Here is a 17735-nt window from a genome sequence, read left to right as displayed (position 1 = left end):
TAATGATATGTCACCAGTCTTATATATCTTTTTTGCAGCTAGGTGGCACAGTGGGAGGAGCAGTGGGCCTAGAGTAGACTTAGGAAGACTTGAGTTCAAAAACAATCTCAGTTATTAACTAGCTATGTACCTTAAGCAAGTCACTTTCCATTTTGTTTACCTCAGTAACCTCAAATTTAAAATGGAGACAGTAATAATACCTACCTCCTAGGGTTGTTGTGAGGGAAGATTTTTAAGTTTCTAAATGTTTTCTGTGTCATCTGTTGAGTTTTGAGTGTCATCTGTAGTTTCTGCAAAATTTCCCCCCAAATCCCTTTTTAATTTCTTTATTTTTTTTAGGTTTTTGCAAGGCAATGGGGTTAAATGGCTTGCCCAAGGCCACACAGCTAGGTAATTATTAAGTGTCTGAGACCGGATTTGAACCCAGGTACTCCTGACTCCAGGGCCTGTGCTTTATCCATTATGCCACCTAGCTGTCCCCCTTTTTAATTTCTTATGATGATTTGAGATATATTGAAACTAGTAGGGGGCAGCTAGGTGGCGCAGTGGATAGAACACCAGTCCTGGAGTTAGGAGGACCTGAGTTCAAATCCCACCTCAGACACTTGATAATTACCTGTGTCACCTTGGGCAAGTCACTTAACCCCACTGCCTTACAAACACCACCCCCACCCCCACCTACCCCCCCAAAAAAAGAAACTGCTATGGGGAAAATAATGATGTGTAAGGGAGTATTAACCAATATCAACATCATTACAATATGTAGAATATCATTACGGGCTAGAGAACTTCATTTTCCAAAACCCTTCTGTTGCCATCTCATCCTCATTAAAGATGTCCTGGATATGAGTATAGTAAGCCATCAACTCATATCTATTTTTCTATCTACATAAATTAAACATATAAGTTAATAGTTTTTGATAATTTCTTGGTTACCATTCCAAACCTGTATTTAAGGTGGATGATACTTCTATTGTATGAATTCCATGTTTAAAGTGAGTCTTCAAGATGAAGTGCTAAGGCATGGTAGAGGAAGTTCAGAGAACATGCAATCTATAGAGAAATTATGTTAGTGCTTAATGTTATGGTTGCATTCTTACTGGAAATTAGATATAGTAATTGATACTCTATTTATAGTAGTAAATGACAGTAGTAAATAACCATACTCTAGCAAGATCCAAGCTTTGGGGATAAGAACTCAATATTTGACAAAAATTGCTAGGAAAGCAAGAAAGCTTGGCTTTTCAAAAACTAGGTGTAGACTAGCATCTCACACTGTATATCAAGATAAAGTCAAAATAGCAGATGGTTTATACATAAAGGTGATATAAACAAATTAGTAGGAAAAATTTGCCAGTCAGACCTGTAGATAAGGGAAGAATTTGTGCCTAAGCAGGAGATAAGAGAGCATTATGGGATGTTAAATGGTTACATTAAATTGAAAATATTTTGCATAACAAAACTAATAAAGTTAAAATTAGAAGGAAAGCAAAAAACTGGGAGAATTATATTTTACTGCAAGTTCCCTAAAAGGCCTCAATTCTCAAAAATCTAGAGAGCTGAATCAAACTTATAAGAATGCAAGTCATTCTCCAATTAACAAATAGTCAAAACAGTATGAACCAGGCAGTTTTCAGAAGGAGAAATCAAAGCTGTATAAAATCATGTGTTAAAAATACTCCAAATTACTTTGGAGAAATGTAAATTAAAACAACTCTGAGATTCCACTTCATACTGATTAGATTGGCTAATATGACAGAAAAGGAAATGACATGTTGGAGAAAACGTGGAAAAATTGGGACACTAATGTACTATGGTTGCTGGAGAAATTGGTGCTACCATTAGAAATTGAGAGCTCCTGTGAAAGTGAAGAATCAGTACTAATCCCTAGAGTTAATATAGCTCAGGATTTATTTCACAGGCCTGTAAAGTTTACAGATTAAAACCTTTTTCCTGAAGAGAGAAAGTAAGCTGTTTGTTAGCCTTGTGAGGAAAGGACAAATAACAGGACTAGGTGAGGTGCCTGAGGGAAAAGAGAAAGGAGAGTGACTGGGAAACTTGGCTGAAACTCAATGGGTCCACCATGGAGCAGAGGACTTAAGCTTGAGGACAGGCTGAGACTTCCTGAGGGAAAGAGAGAAAGGAGAGCAGCCAGAAGAACATTCTCTAATGAGACTGGCCATATGAAAAAGAGATCATAGTTCTCCAGCAGCCTAGGTCAGGAGCATATTGGCTCTAGCTTAGAGAGAGAGAACAACCATTCTTGTAGAGTAAAAGATGGCAAAAGAGTTTTCTCTTCCATCCCCTCACCTAAATTCATTTTCATAGTGGGTTGGACAAGGGTAGCCTTTGGGGAGTGGTTTAGCTCCAGGTACTCTCCAATACACACACCACAGGGGCAGTCCTCTAAGGAGGGACCAAGACAGTGCAGTCTTTGAGCTAGTCTTTCCTGTCCCAAAGTGCTTGATCTTTAAGTCCAACATGTCATTTCCTGTTGAAGATGATTGTCCTGCCTGCGACATCTAGCTTGGTGCACCTGTGAGAGCTTGATGAAGGTCAAGAAGAAGTATTTTAACAGTACAGAGGTTGCAAGGACAGGATTTTAATAGTGCAGAAAGATTATAAAATTTGTTTCCAATCACAGTATTTCCTATGCCCATAATTCCCTGCACCATTGCTGGTGGAGTTGTGAACTGATTCAGCCATTATGGAGAACAATTTGGAATTATGCCCAAAGGGTTATAAAGCTGTACATAACCTTTGACCTATCAATACCACTACTTGGTCTGTATCCCAAAGAGATCAAAGAAATATATATATATATATATATATATATATATATATATATATATATATACTAGTATATATATATAATATTGTAATTCTTTTTGTGGTGGCAATGAATTGGAAATTGAGGAAATGTCCATCAATTAGGTAATGGATAAATAAGTTGTGGCACATAATTGTGATGGAGTACTATTGCATTTTGGAAATTAAGAGCATAATGCTTTCAGGAAAAATCTGGGAACATTTACACAAACTATTAGAAAGTGAGGTGAGAGCATTGTACACAGTTACAGCTATATTGTATGATGATTAATTGTGAGTGACTTAGCTATTCTTAGCAATACAAGATAATTCCAAAAGACCTATTTGAAAAATGCTATGCACCTCTTGAGAAAGAACTGTTGTATTCTGATGCAGATTACAACAGCATTTTATTTATTTATTTATTTTTAGTTTTTGCGAGGCAATGGGGTTAAGTGGCTTGCCCAAGGTCACACAGCTAGGTAATTATTAAGTGTCTGAGGCCAGATTTGAACTCAGGTACTCCTGACTCCAGGGCCAGTGCTCTATCCACTGCACCACTTAGCTGCCCCCTAAAACAGCTTTTTAAACTTTTTTTGTTTGAGTTTTCTTTTGCAAAATGACTAATTTATAAATATGTCTTACATGACTATATATAGATATATAATCTATATCAAATCACTTAGCTTCTCAAGGCAAGGAGAGGGGATAGAGGGAGAGAAAATTTCTAACTCAGAATTTAAAAAAACTGAATGTTAAATTTTTTAAATTTTACATGTCATTGAGGAAAATAGAATAAAATTTAAAAACTTATATACACAATTAAATTTTAATTGGTTGCAATTCATTTTTTAGCCTTGTATGACAGTGATCTTTGATATACCAAAGCTTCCTTATTTCTAAAATAAAACTTCCAAGGTCATTTCAAGCAGGCTAAAATTAAAATTAAATTAATTTAAATTAAAACATTTAGGAGCTCTCCAGTTTGCAACAATTTCTTTAGCCTATACATATAGTCTTAACTAGGTGCATTAAAGAACTTGAAAACTTCCCCCCTTATACTGTCTGTTTTAGCACAATGTTAAAGGGGAAAGAAGCATTGGGTAGTGGAAGAACACTAGGGCAAGTTATAATTAATCCAAATTATGCTAGTAACAGTAACCTTAAATCACTTGATTCTTCTGTCCATTTTCTCCTATCTATGTTTATCTGCCTTGTCTATTTCATAAACCCATTCAATTGAGTTATTATGAAAACAAATAATAATAAATATAACTGACATCTAAGTAGTTCTTTAAGGTTTCAGAGTTCATTTGAAATTTTTAGCTCATTTGATATAACCGTCTATGAAGGGTGCTGCTATTAATCCCAATTTAACAGTTGAGAAAACTAAAAAGCTCTGAGGTTAAATGATCTTGCCTATATTATACAGTTAGTAATAAAAGTATATGTGTGTGAATCTCTGAGAAAATTATAAAATACTATGCAAAAGCAAGGCATCATTACTCTTTGTTGTCTCTTCACATTGTTTAATGAAGCCATGTTTAAACTGGTGAGGGAAGTATATTTGAAGTTTGTATGAGATACTCTGCTTCTCTTGACTAATATCAGGGAGTTAAGGACATTGTCCATAGGATCAGGTGGAAGGACTTGTTTATTCCTCCCCCTCTCCCCTAATTTTTTTAGAAGGAGTAGATAATGGTATGACCCCTTTGCTTTACCAAGTAACTGGAATGATGGGTTCTCCAGGGGTAGGATCCTAGCCTCTCACAGTTACAGCCTATTCCAAGGATAGGATCAACTCCTAGAAAAGATTGTAGATACTTAATTGCTAGGGAAGCAAACTTTTAAAAAAATGGTAAGATAAGAAAATTGTAAAAAGAGAATAAAGGATAAAAGAGAAAAAAGGAGAAATAAAAATAGCAATTCAAGGATATATAATTTTGTTATATAAATAGAGAATTCTTAACCATTGCAAATTTCAACCTCACTATAATTTAACAGGGTCTTTGAGAGTTGTTATATTTGAAAATTTTATCATCCTACAATCAATCTGGTGAAGAATTCTCTAAATTGAAGTGAACTGATCCTTAAATAACATACCCATAACATAGCGGTCTTTTCCTGGACCTATACTTGAAGTCTTTACAACAGAAAAATCTGATAGCTTTTTCAGGATGCCAACACACCGTCTTTGATATAAAATAAGCTCTAATATTACTTAGTGGCACCAGGGTTGGACTCCCATAATCAAATTGGTTGGGGGGTTTTTTTTTTAGGGTTTTTTTGGCTAGGCAATGGGGTTAAGTGGCTTGCCCAAGGCCACCCAGCTAGGTAATTATCAAGTGTCTGAGGCTGGATTTGAACTCAGGTACTCCTGACTCCAGGGCTGGTGCTACATCCACTGTGCCACCTAGCTGCCCCCCATAATCAGATTCTACTAGTTTCCTTTTGGCTTGAGAAAACAGCTAGAAAGCCTTTTGAAATTAGTAATTTTATTTAGCACATTCTTTTTTTCTCAGACTTAGAGTACTCAGAGCTATACATAACACTGCCCTTACAGAGATCTTTTAATGATCTAAAAACCAAGGACTTGGCCACTCTATCTTGCTTGGGTGTTATTTTTAGGTAAATAGAAATTATGTTGAAAACATTTAATTAAAGTAAGAAACTCATGCTTTAAATCTATAATTTGATTTTTTAGATACTTGTTGAAATAAGGATACTCTAGGCTCTAGTATACAGTTTAAATTAGAAAAGAGATTACTTTATTTGCTTTGTGAATTTGTAAGCTGAGGTTCCATATAATTCAAGCATTTATTAAAGGCCTACTGTGTGTAAGGCATTACTAGGTGTTGGAGATAAAGTGATGAAAAAGAAAGTAGTCCCTGGGATTCATGAGGCAACTAGGTTGCTCAGTGAATAGAACTCTGGGCCTAGACTCAGAAAGGCCCAAGTTCAAATTTGACCAATGCATTTATTAGCTGTATGACCCTGGGTAAGTTATTTAAGCTCTTTGCCTTAAACCACTGCCAAGGAAACCCCATGGACAGTATTGGTATGATATGGTCCACAAGGTAATGAAGAGTTGGACATGGCTGAATAACAACTAGAATTCATAGAATCATAGCATTTAAAACTGGAAGGGATCTTAAGGATTTTCCAGTCCAACCCCTATGTTTTATAGATAAGAGGTTCTAAGGGAGCCTAGAGAAATCAAGTGATTTGATCACTAAGGGAGCGAGTGGCAGAACCAGGATTCAGACCCAGGCTCTCTTGACTTCACATCTTATAAAGCATTTACCTAGATAAGTAAATTACAAGCTAATTGGAAAACAGAGTTAACAACTGAAGGGATTAAGAAAGGTTTTCCAGGGGATGGCTACATGTCAAAGTGGATTAGAGCACCAGCCCTGAAGTTAGGAGTACCCGAGTTCAAATTTGACCTCAGACACTTATGTAGTTTACTTAAATTGAGCCAAGAACAAATGAAGGTAAGGTAAGTCTTACAAGAGACAGAGGTGAGGAAGGAATACATTTTAGACATAAGAAACAAGTCGTGTAAAGATGTTACAAGGTCAGGAAACACAACAAAAAAAGTCAATTTGTTTGCAGTGTAGTGTCTGAAAGGAAGTAATGTGAAATGAGTTAGGAAGCATAGGTTGGAACCAGAGTGTAGAGTTTTAAGTGCCCAGCTGATGAATTTATCTTTTATTTTAGAAGCAACAGGAATCACTGACTGTTAAAATAGTGGGGTGATCTGGTTAGATCTGTATTTTAGGAAGATTGTTTTGGCAGTTGCTTAGATTGGATTGGATTAAAAAATGAAGAGATGAGACTCAAAAGACCAATTAGAAGACAATTGAGAATTGATGAGAGTTTAGGGTAATGAGGGAACTAGAGTAGTAGCCACAGGAGTAGAAAGAATGAGATAGGTGAGATACACTGTGGAATTAGAATTGCTTAGATTTTGCAATGAATTGGATATGGGGATTAGGAGAAAATGAAAAGTCAGAATATGCCTCTAAAGTTGTAACCCTGATTGAACAGATAGAAGTTTTCCCCTCAACATTTTGGAGCAACAAGTTTTGAGAGAATTTAGGCAATATTAAGGATCTTCTATGTAGGTAATTAGATGATTCAATGAAGAATGTTAGATTTGGAGTCAGGAAGACCTGAGTTTACATCCTGCCCCAGATTTACTAAATTTGTGGTCCTGAGGTTATTTAACTTCACTTGGGTTAGTTTTCTATTAATGGTACCTATCTCACAGTTGGGTTGATCAAATGAAACAACATTTTCCAGTTTTAAAGTACTAGCTTATGCTATATAAATGCTGTTAGTATTGCTTTTATTACTAGACTACTATTTATTCCCAAGTACTGTGCTAGGAGTTCATCTGGGACAAGGGAAACTAATAACTCAGAAAATCAGAAATCAGATATTTTATTTGTTTTCCCAACTTCAAGCAATGGTAGCTTTTACCAATCTTTTTTTTCCCCAAAGTTTTGTTTTACATTTTTCTCCCACCCTCCTCTCCTTCCTTCCTCCCCTCTCTCTGACAGAAAACCATCTGCTATATAGACTCTACATTATAACCATGCTATACAATAGATCCATTCTGATCATGTGAGAGAAGACTCATATCCAAATAGAAGAAAACATTAGAGAGAAAAAATGACATAATATATAAGATAACTTTTAAAAAATTGAAGATAATAAGCTTTGATCTTCATTAAAATCACACAGTTCCTTCTCTGGATCTGGATGGTATTTTCCGTCATAAATTTTTAAAATTGCTTTTGATTTTTATACTCCTGACATGAACAAGTCCATCCTAGTTGATCATCACCCCATATTGTTAGCATGTACAATGTTTTTCTGGTTTTGCTCATTTTACTCCCCGTCAAAGGAAAGACCTCTTGAAAGAAGCACCAGATTCAAAGAGGTAGAGGTGAGAGGGGAGAGAATTGAAAGCAATAGGGACAGATAATGAGTTCTGTTTTTGTTATATTGAGTTTGAGATGCCTACTATAGATCCCCAACTGGAAATAACTAGTTGGCAGTATAGAATTGAAAGTTAAAAGATAAATATGTGGATTTGGGAGTACAAAGAAATGTTAAGTTTTGGAAATTGAAGTTGTTCAGCTAGAGGTCAGGGCAAGGATTGGGAATGAGGAAAAGATTATGAATTAAATACGAAATTCCTTTTAAAGGAAGGGAAAATGGGGGGGGAGGCCAAGTAGATGACTGCAACAAGTAAGACGTTCTAAATAGATAGAGTGAACCTCAAAGGAAAAGAGATTAAATAAGGGTAGGGGAAAGGGTCTGGAAGTTACAGTACCTTTAGTAATTTTAGCTTAATTGCTTTCATCTTTATTGTAGCCCTTTAACTTAATAGAAAAAAATTTGAAGGAAGACTGTCATATCAACTCTTTACTGGCAAGGCAGTGCAACAAGTATCCTGAAGCATGACTGACCTGGACCTTGGTCCATCCTCAAAATGGTGACTCAAGAAGAAATTTACTAATGGGAAAAAAGAACTGACAGAGCAGAGAGAAGTTCTGAGGTGAAAAAGCCAAGACATATCAAGGAATGTTCTAGAGTGAGAAGGTCTCATGAGTCAAGGCAATGAAGTCTTGAAGCACAGTTGAGAGGAGAATAATAGCAGGAATGACTTATTACCTTATAGTTATATTGCACAGTGTAAGCATATATGATCAGATACTTGTATTCCTAACATAGTAATAGTGTAATACCAATGGTATAAAAAACATAGTTTACGCATAAGTTTGAATTATCAACTCCATAAATACAAGATAGTGTGACTTAAAATTTTGTCTTAAAAAGGTCTCTATAAATAGAAAATTGTAAATTGGGTGAATAATGCATTATGGCAGCCAATAATTAAGTCAGTCTTGGGCTGCAATAAAACTTAGAATGCAAGATTAATTTGGTAATTAGGCCCACTATAATTGATCCTGACCTCATAACATTTGAAATATTTATTCAGCTCTGAACACAATTAATTGAGAACATTAATAAGCTAAAGAACAACCAAAGGAGGGCAACCAAGAATGGTCTAGGGCCTTGAGTTTATACCTAGGATTAGTTGAATGAATGTGATGTATAACATGGAGAAGACTTGGGAAGGGAGGAGGGGAACATATTAGTTGTTTTTGAAAAGTTGTCTTGTGGAAAATAGATTAGATTTATTATGTTTGGTCTGAGAAAGCAGTACAAGTAGTAATGGGTAGAAGTTACAAAGAGGTAAATTTAGATTTGATTTAAGGAAAAACTTTCTCACAGTCAGAGCTATCCAGAAGTAGAATGAACTATCTGAGGAAGCAGCAGTTGCCATTTTACTTGAACAAAGACTTGGAGACTACTTGTCCCCTGTGTTACAGAGTTAAATCTTGTTCAGGCATGAATTAGACCAGATGGCCTCTGTAGTCCAACTGTCATTCTCTAATTTTTTTCAGTTCTTGGGGGGATTGAAGAATCAATTCAAAGTAATCTACAAAAAAGATATTTCAAAGCAACTGATAATCCAAAATCATTTGTATTTCTGCATTTATGCAAATGTACATCTATATATTTTTGTAGAATTTATTTTTATTATTTTACTTAGGGCAGTAATGAGTTTATTTTTGTAAATTCTGTGAAACAGAGCAGGTAAAGTGACTTCAGAACCACTAAAAAGGAAGCCAGAGATGTAGAAATTTCCAAAGTGAAAAATCTTAGTTCATGGAAATTGACTATTTATTTCTGACTTCCAAACAAAATAATCTGTTTAAAATATATACAGCTGATTTCCATGAAAAATTAAATATTACTTGGCAAGACTATTTTTCTAAAAACTTATAAAATGATCATGAAAATTTCTAACCTTTTCAAATATTTTAAAATTTTATTGTCATTACTAAAGCTACATTTACAACTAGTGAGCCAATGTATCTTTTCAACCAAAGCACTGAAATTTGAATCATTTACCTCTTGATCATAAATATATATATATACACATATATATATATATACTAAAAAAAACCCCAACAGTAATAAATCACTATATTTGCCTTGTTTTGTGTTCACTTCCAAGTCTGTAATTGTAAAAGCTGCTTCTTTTGGGTTTTTTTCCTTTAAAAGATAATAATATGTAAAAATTTTCATTAACATTTCATATAGTAGTTCACAATTGCATAATACTTTGAGGATTTCAATGTTTTACACATGTAATTGGTATTTTTCACATTTTATCTTTTTTCATCTAATTTTAAAAGTAATTTTTAAAAAAACTAGATAATTCCTCCAAGTATTTTTAGCAGTTTGTACATGTTTTTTCCTTCTGTGATATTTCTAATTCAGTAGTAACTCTTGTGATAAGAAGCTTGAAGAAGCTTCCTAAAGAAGAATCAAGTATATAAACAGCTAAAGAAGGAGTTCCTTCTTTTAACTTTGAGAATCAGAAATGATAACTACCAGTATATTGAACCTTATGATAGTTGAGCATTTCTGTAAATGAGTGTAAATGAATACTTCATCTTAAACTGTAAAGATAGAAAAGGAAGTTTCAGGGCTCATATTTGTTAGACAAATTAGAAATTACTTTTATGAAAGGAAAAGTAAAGTTGGTAACTTTAAAGTAAGTCCTCCTTTTTACTAAAATAATGTGTTTTAAAAAATAATTTAAATTAATTATGACATCCTAAATGAATTCTCAAGGAAAATGATTAGTGTTTTTGTATTTTTAATCACAGTTCACATTTGATTTCACATTTTGTGCATATGGGGTTGATAATTTCAACCCCTTTCAGTCTTATGCAGCCTATAGTTTCTATGGTTGCCAGACCTTTTGTGAAGTGACAAAGGTTGGCATTCTAATTCTCCTGAGTCAAATTCTGGCCTTTGACTCCTTTCCCCTTCCCCTCCCAGCTAGGGGTTGGCCTGTTGCTATGCCTGAGGAGTTATCAGCAAGGGGGTTCCTATGGTAACTGGAATGGAAATTTGAAAGGAAAAGGAGCACAAAAGCTTGCTTGATTTGAATTTAACAAAGAATGGGAAGTTAGTAACCCAACCTTCTAGTTGATTGCAAAAAAAAACCCCAAGTTATTCATTTTATAAGCCTGATTTATTAATTTATTTCAGCAGAAGCCAGCATTTTTTCAAAGAAACATTCTACATGAAACTTTCATACTCAAAATACACAACCTAAGTTTCATCCACTTAAAACAGGTTTTAAAAGTAATAGTTTTTGTATTGAAACTACCCAATATTATTTTTAATTTACTGTAGTTTTAAAAGGCTTAAATGTATTTAGATGGTCTTTGGTTCATGGAATTTTAAGCTTAAAGAACTTTAGAGATCTCCTTTACCAACCCTTTTATGGATAAAGAAATTAAGATTAATAAGAAAAAAATGAAACAACTTTGTCCAATGTCCCCCAGGTCTCCTGACAGCCAAAAGTTCTCCTAAATATATTTAAATAATTGTTTATTTAAAGAAATATTGACATCATTTAGATTTTTTTCTAGTTGACTTTTCAGTTTAAAAAATTAGTTTTCTAAGATAGGAGGATCATAGAAATACTCTGAGTGAAATTTTGCTTTCACAGCTCTGCCCTTCTATACAGAAGACTCCTTACATCACTTAAATGGCTTCAACTCAGTCCTTGAAAGCCCTTGCTGGAAGACAGTATTTTATAAATAATGAATGCTCTGTATTTTTCTCCACATATTTAATTTCTAACAAGTTTTGTTATTTTAAAGAAAGTTCTTTTCCTTTCCCATTCAGAATTTTGACATTTTTCTAGCCTCCACCATTATTCCAATTTAGGAGAACTCAGTAGCTCTTCTTCTTACACATATATTCACATTTCTTACCGGATTCTAAGTATGTGTGTGTCTGTCTAGTCTGTAGGTGTGTGTGTGTATATGTATATATATAATTATAATTTATAAATCTGATGATGTTTGTCCTTCCTTCTTGAAAAAGATTATGGCCTCAGGGGAGGTGTTTGCATGACAAGCATGTGAATTGAATTTGATTGAGGGGATGCTTGGTCCAGTGATTGGATATTATTCAGGACAACTGGACATGGCCCTTAATGTGAGTTACCCAAGTTAGGTGACTTACCCAAGGTCACACAGCTAGTAAGAGTCAAGTGTCTGAGGCCAGATTCAAACTCCTGTCCTCCTATCTCCAAGACCAGGGCTTTATCCACTGTCCATGGAATGGCATTGGTCAAGTACCAGAATGTCAGTAAGGGGGCAGCTAGATGGCTTAGTGGATTGAACACCAGTCCTGGAGTCTGAAGACCTGAGTTAAAATCTAGCCTCAGATACTTAATAATTAATTATCTAGCTGTGTGACCATGTCTTGCAAAAACAAACAAAACAGAATGATATCAGTACAAGAGGGTGGAAAAACAAGCAAGCCAAAAGTAAAAACATGGCAGTCAGGAACCGTGGGAGCTGAAGGGGAAAAGCAAATTGTGTATGTCCTTTCTTTTTGAAGAAGAAAGTAATATCATGGGTGATATCTTGACTTTCTCATGAATTTGATTTATGTGAGGCAGAGTTGTACGGAGTTGTCAGTCTCAGTCTCTCTTCTAAAGTCATTGAAATCTAATAAATAGCAAGACAAAAGTCAAGTCAACTGGAGATGGCTGGACATACGGTGGATGATCTTGGCATCTTCCATGTTTGACCAAGTTGTACATGCTTCTCAGCATCTCTTTCAACTGCTTCCATGGCCATGTCTTGAATACCAAACTCTTATTAGAGATAGCTTATGCAAAGATTTCAGTTGCATCCCTTCTTATTCTGGATGCATTAATTTTGTTTGTATAAAATATTATCAATTAATTAGAATAAAATTATTTTTTGCAATTGCTTCTGTGCTTCACTTCATTAAGTCTTCTCTCCAAAACTGTGAAAATTATATTATTTGTTTCTCTTATTATTTTCTTGTGGTATAGTCTTTAATATTAATGTCACATTTGTGGCTTGAAAAGTATCTGATTCATTTCTTTTATAATTTTTAATATTTAGATTATCCATTTTGAATTTATTATGAAATACGATATGAAATATTAGTCTGAACCTCATTTCTGACAAAATGTTTTCAGTTTTTCTTCCAGTTCTTATCAGGTAGGAAGTTTTGTGTATTATCACACACTGGGTCATTGAATTCTCATTATGATTTTCTTTCCCTAGTCTGTTGTTCTGATAGAAAATTTATTGACTACTCTCAAATTTTTGCTGATTGGATATGTAATATAATTTGAGATTTGGAAGTATTGATCCCTTATTCCTACCAATTTCATATTTCCCTTCTGATTATCTGTATCTTTGGTTTCTCCAAATTAATCTGAGATTACGGCAAACAGAAATAGTTTGTCTTCTATTTGCCTATCTTTACATATTTAATTTCTCTCTCCTTATTATTCCTCACATTTCTAGAATTGTATCAAATAATAGCTGGACTATGCAGCATTCTCCTTTTACTTCTTTATTGGGAAAACTTCTAGCATCTCTCCATTACACATGAGATTTATTTTTGTTTTTAAATATATTTTATAATATTTAAAAGTTCCCTCTATGACTGTATTTTGTGGAATTTTTAACATGAATGAATATTGTACTTTGTTGGAAGATTTTTCTGCATTTGTTGAGATAATCATATGGTTTAGTTTTATTTTTAATATAATTCTGTTTGGTTAATAGTAAGTAAACTCCTTTCATCTTTTGTATAAATTTAAATTGGTTTTATCGAATGATTTCTTAAATGAATTACTATAGTGTGGTAGAATTTTATTTAGTATTTTTAATTAATATTAATGATCTGTAGTTCTTTGCTTTACCATTTCCCTGAGTCCTAAAAGCAATTTAGAGAATACGTTTTTTCTTGGCTTTTAAGAATAATTTGTGTCTCATCAGATCCTTTGCAACTGTGGAGTTCCCTAAGCTAATGGCTATTCTAGATTAACTGGAAATCCAATTACCACCTCCCCCTCCCAATACCTCCATGTCCTCTTATGATTGGAGAGAACTGATGTCTTGAGGCTTATTACAATAGGACAATGAAGATGTACAAGGGTATGTATATAATACACTAAGAAAGCCTGCAGCAGGCAGGAAATTCATCTTTAAATTTAGTTCCAACAACTGCTATATAGCTACGTTTGCATTTCCTATTGTTAATTCAAATCCAGTGTGTCCCACACTGAACAAATTTTCTTCCTCTACCCTTTAATCTACTAATATTCTAAACTTTCCCACTTCTATTGAAATTATCACCATATTTCCAGTCACCCAGATTTATAACTATAAGATCATGCTAAACTTTATTTCTTCCTCAGTCTTCTCCCTTTCCCCATTCATTCATTTTTCATGATTGGTTGATTTTATCACAACATCTCTAGAATCAAGTCTTCTGTATATTTACGTGACCTAGTTTAGACCCATATTACTTTTATTTGGACTATAGCAATAACCTTGGTTGCATTCTTTCCCTTTACACAGGTATCAAAATAGTGTTCTTAATGTATTTTCCCCTACTCTATTCAGAAGTCTTTCATGACTCCCTATTAATTGTAGAATAAAATAAAAGTTTCTTAGACTAGCATTTCATTCTGCCCCAAACTTGCCTTTATAATTACTCCATTTTACAATATTCTGTGTTTGAACCAAACTGGACTAATCAATGTTTCCCAAATTTGAAATGCCATCTTGTTTGGTACATTCACACAGTCATTCTTTTTAGCTTTTTGCAAGGCAAATGGGGTTAAGTGGCTTGCCCAAGGCCACACAGCTAGGTAATTATTAAGCTGCTGAAGCTGGATTTGAACTCAGGTATTACTGACTCCAAGGCCAGTGCTCTATCCACTGTGCCACCTAACCACCCCACACACAGTCATTCTTAGATATACTGTAGTCTCTTTTCTGTTTTTCTATGAATACTCAGTTCAGCTGTTATAATAATAGCTAGGGGCCCCTAGGTGGCGCAGTGGATAGAGCACTGGCCTTGGAGTCTGGAGTACCTGAGTTCAAATCCAGCCTCAGACACTTAATGCTTACCTAGCTGTGTGGCCTTGGGCAAGCCACTTAACCCCATTTGCCTTGCAAAAACCTAATAATAATAATAATAACAATAATAATAATAATAGCTGATGTTTATTTATCACTAAGATTTGCAATATATATTACTTATATTGAATCATTTGGTATTCACATTGTCCCTATGAGATAGATGAAGTTGCTGTTATCCCCATTTTACAAATAAGTTAACTAAGGCTGAGAGATGATAGGACTTATCCAGGGAAAACTTAGCTAGTAAGTATCTGAACTGGATTTCAAAATTTGGTATCTCAAAGTCTTGAACTTTATCCATTGTATCAACTTTCATCTCTTATTTTCCGTTATATTTAGGACTTTCTTCATAAACTTTCTTCTTAGAGTTCTTAGCCTCTTTCACTCATTATCTTTTATTATACTAAGTACATGTATGTTATATCCCATAGTAGAATTTAACCATCTTGAGGCTTAATGATTATAACATAGAAATAACAGTATAGGTATTTAATAAATATTTGTTGAATTTTAGTCATCACTCAACTAATATTTATTAAGTTCCTACTCTGTTCTAGGCACCATGCTAGGGAAGACAAAGAATGGTCAAAAAGAAAAGAAAAAGTCTGCTCTCATGGAGCTCATAGGAGACAACATGCAAACAACTCTCTACAGCCATAATTGTCAGATTAACTAACTTCCAGCTGCCCCAAAGCTACTTCCCCCTTCACTAGAAGGCATCCATTTCTTGCTGCACATGTTCCTTGAAGGTGAGCTTCAAAAGACCTTTCATCTGTATCAACTCAAGGCAATTTCTACCTCCTGCTGCTAACCTGAACTCCCAGTTGAGATGTGGGGAGCCTCTTCCTTTTGACCCCAGGCCTTCCATCTCTTGCTGCCTGTCCTTTGATGGAAAACGAAGATGAAAGTCAGTGAGGAGTGGAACTTCAATTTCCATCTCCTGCTTTGTTTCTTGCCTAATCTCCAGCTTTCACAAGAAAAAGGAATACTGAAATGAGACTGACCTTCTGACCATGAATGGCTTCCATCCTTTGTTGCACTTGTCTTCAGGGTGATTTTCAGCCTCTTTTTTGGAAAAGAAGTCGCTCAGATTAGCCAATATAATCTGAAAGGGTAATGATCAGTGTTGGAGGGGATGTGGGAAATCTGGGAAACTAATACATTGTTGGTGGAACTGTGAACTGATCCAACCTTTCTGGAGAGCAGTTTGGAATTATGCCCAAAGGGCAATAAAAATGTGCCCTTTGATCCAGCAATGCCACTACTGGGTCGATATCCTGAAGAGATCATGAAAAAGGGTTAAAAAACCCACATGTACAAAAATAATCATAGCAGCTCTGTTTGTGGCACAAAATTAGAAATTGAGGGGGTGTCCATCAACTGGGAAATGGTTGAACAAATTTTGGTATGTGAATGTGATGGAACACCATTATTCTTTTTTTTTTTAATTTTTCAGGTCTTTTATTTCACATAAGCAAACCAGGACATTTAATTATGCAGACAATCTTAGCAATTTCTAGATACCCTTACTTAAAAATATAATATTAGGAAACTACAAAGCCCAATTCATGTGTTTGTTTAGTTAGTTGGTTATTATTTAGTGGACAAATTAATTAGAAATACATATGCATATAGAAATTTTTAAAAATCTGTAGTCTACTTTTAATTTTATGCATATATTTCTTTTAAATTATATTTAATTTTCTCATTCTTTATTATTATATTTATTTTTTATTTTGTACAAATGATTTTTTATACATTACTAAAAATATTCTTGTTTAAGAGTAAACATAATTCTCCCTCCCCCCCAAAAATAGACCCTCATGCGCAATAAAGAGAAATAAAAATAAAAGAAATACTGAAAAAAATGTGCTTCAGTCTGTGTTCCAACACCGCCAGCTCTGTCAGGGGTGGATCATATTCTTTATGATAAGTCCATCACAAAAGCTACTTCCATATTTTTCCACCGATTCCATTGCTGATTGTAACTCCCTCCATTCATACTTCCCCGCTACCATATACTATATTTTCTCTCTCCTTTCACTCTATCCCTCTTCTTAAATGTGCTGTAGGGTCGCTGAGTGGCACAGCAGACTGATCACTGGTCCTGGGGCCAATAGGCCCCGAGCCCACATACCAGCCCTAAGGCCCAGCAACCACCCGGCCCTGTGGTCCCAGACAGACCATCCAATCCCAGCCCCTTGCAAGAAGTAAAAAAGAAAATGTGTTACATCTGGTCCCTCTCCCCCACAGTCTACCCTCTCCTCCATCATTCACATTCCCCACTTCCACCATCTCTCTTCTTACTCTAGATGTCTGTACCCCATTGAGTATATATATGCTGTTTCCTCTCCGAGCTACCTCTGATGAGAGTGAAGATTCCTTTATTCCCCCCTTGCCTTCCCCCCTTCCATATCATTGCAATAGCTTATTGCAATAAAAAAAGCTTATATGAAATATCTTAGCCTATTCCACCTCTCCTTTCTCTTATTCCCATTACATTTCCCTTTTAGCCATTGACTCCATTTTTACAATATATTATATCTTCAAATTCACCTCTCTCCTGTGCTTCATCTATAAAAGCTCCTTCTACCTGCTCTATTAAATGAGAAGTTTCTTATGAGTATTATCAGTATCATTTTTCTATGCAGGAATACATGCAGTTCATCATCATCAAGTCCTTTAAATGTCTGAGGTCAGATTTGAACTCAGGTACTCCTGACTCCAGGGCCAGTGCTCTATCCACTGCACCACCAGCCATCCCCCATGGATGCATTTTGAGCTTATTTTGATATATGGTGCGAGATACTGGTTTAATCCTGTTCTATCAGACAACTG

At 34.9% G+C, this 17735-nt stretch overlaps 1 protein-coding gene across 7 annotated transcripts in view; it reads left to right on the top strand.

Moving 5' to 3' along the window:
- FZD3 (frizzled class receptor 3) overlaps positions 1–17735 on the top strand; it is an 86039-nt gene that overhangs the window by 25849 nt on the left and 42455 nt on the right. Inside the window, exon 1 of one of the 7 annotated variants that reach the window (XM_074209205.1) lies at positions 2879–8377. The exons of the other annotated variants lie outside the window; for them this stretch is intronic. The gene's annotated coding sequence lies outside the window, so the exon portion shown is untranslated. Of the gene's footprint in view, positions 1–2878; positions 8378–17735 lie in introns of those variants that run through there. 7 annotated transcript variants of the gene reach the window in all.

Source organism: Macrotis lagotis, chromosome 1 (genome assembly GCF_037893015.1).
Source record: "Macrotis lagotis isolate mMagLag1 chromosome 1, bilby.v1.9.chrom.fasta, whole genome shotgun sequence".
In the NCBI taxonomy this organism is placed as follows: domain Eukaryota; kingdom Metazoa; phylum Chordata; class Mammalia; order Peramelemorphia; family Peramelidae; genus Macrotis; species Macrotis lagotis.
The sequence above is the reverse complement of the archived record's forward strand: the minus strand, read 5'-3'. Positions and strand labels throughout refer to the sequence as shown.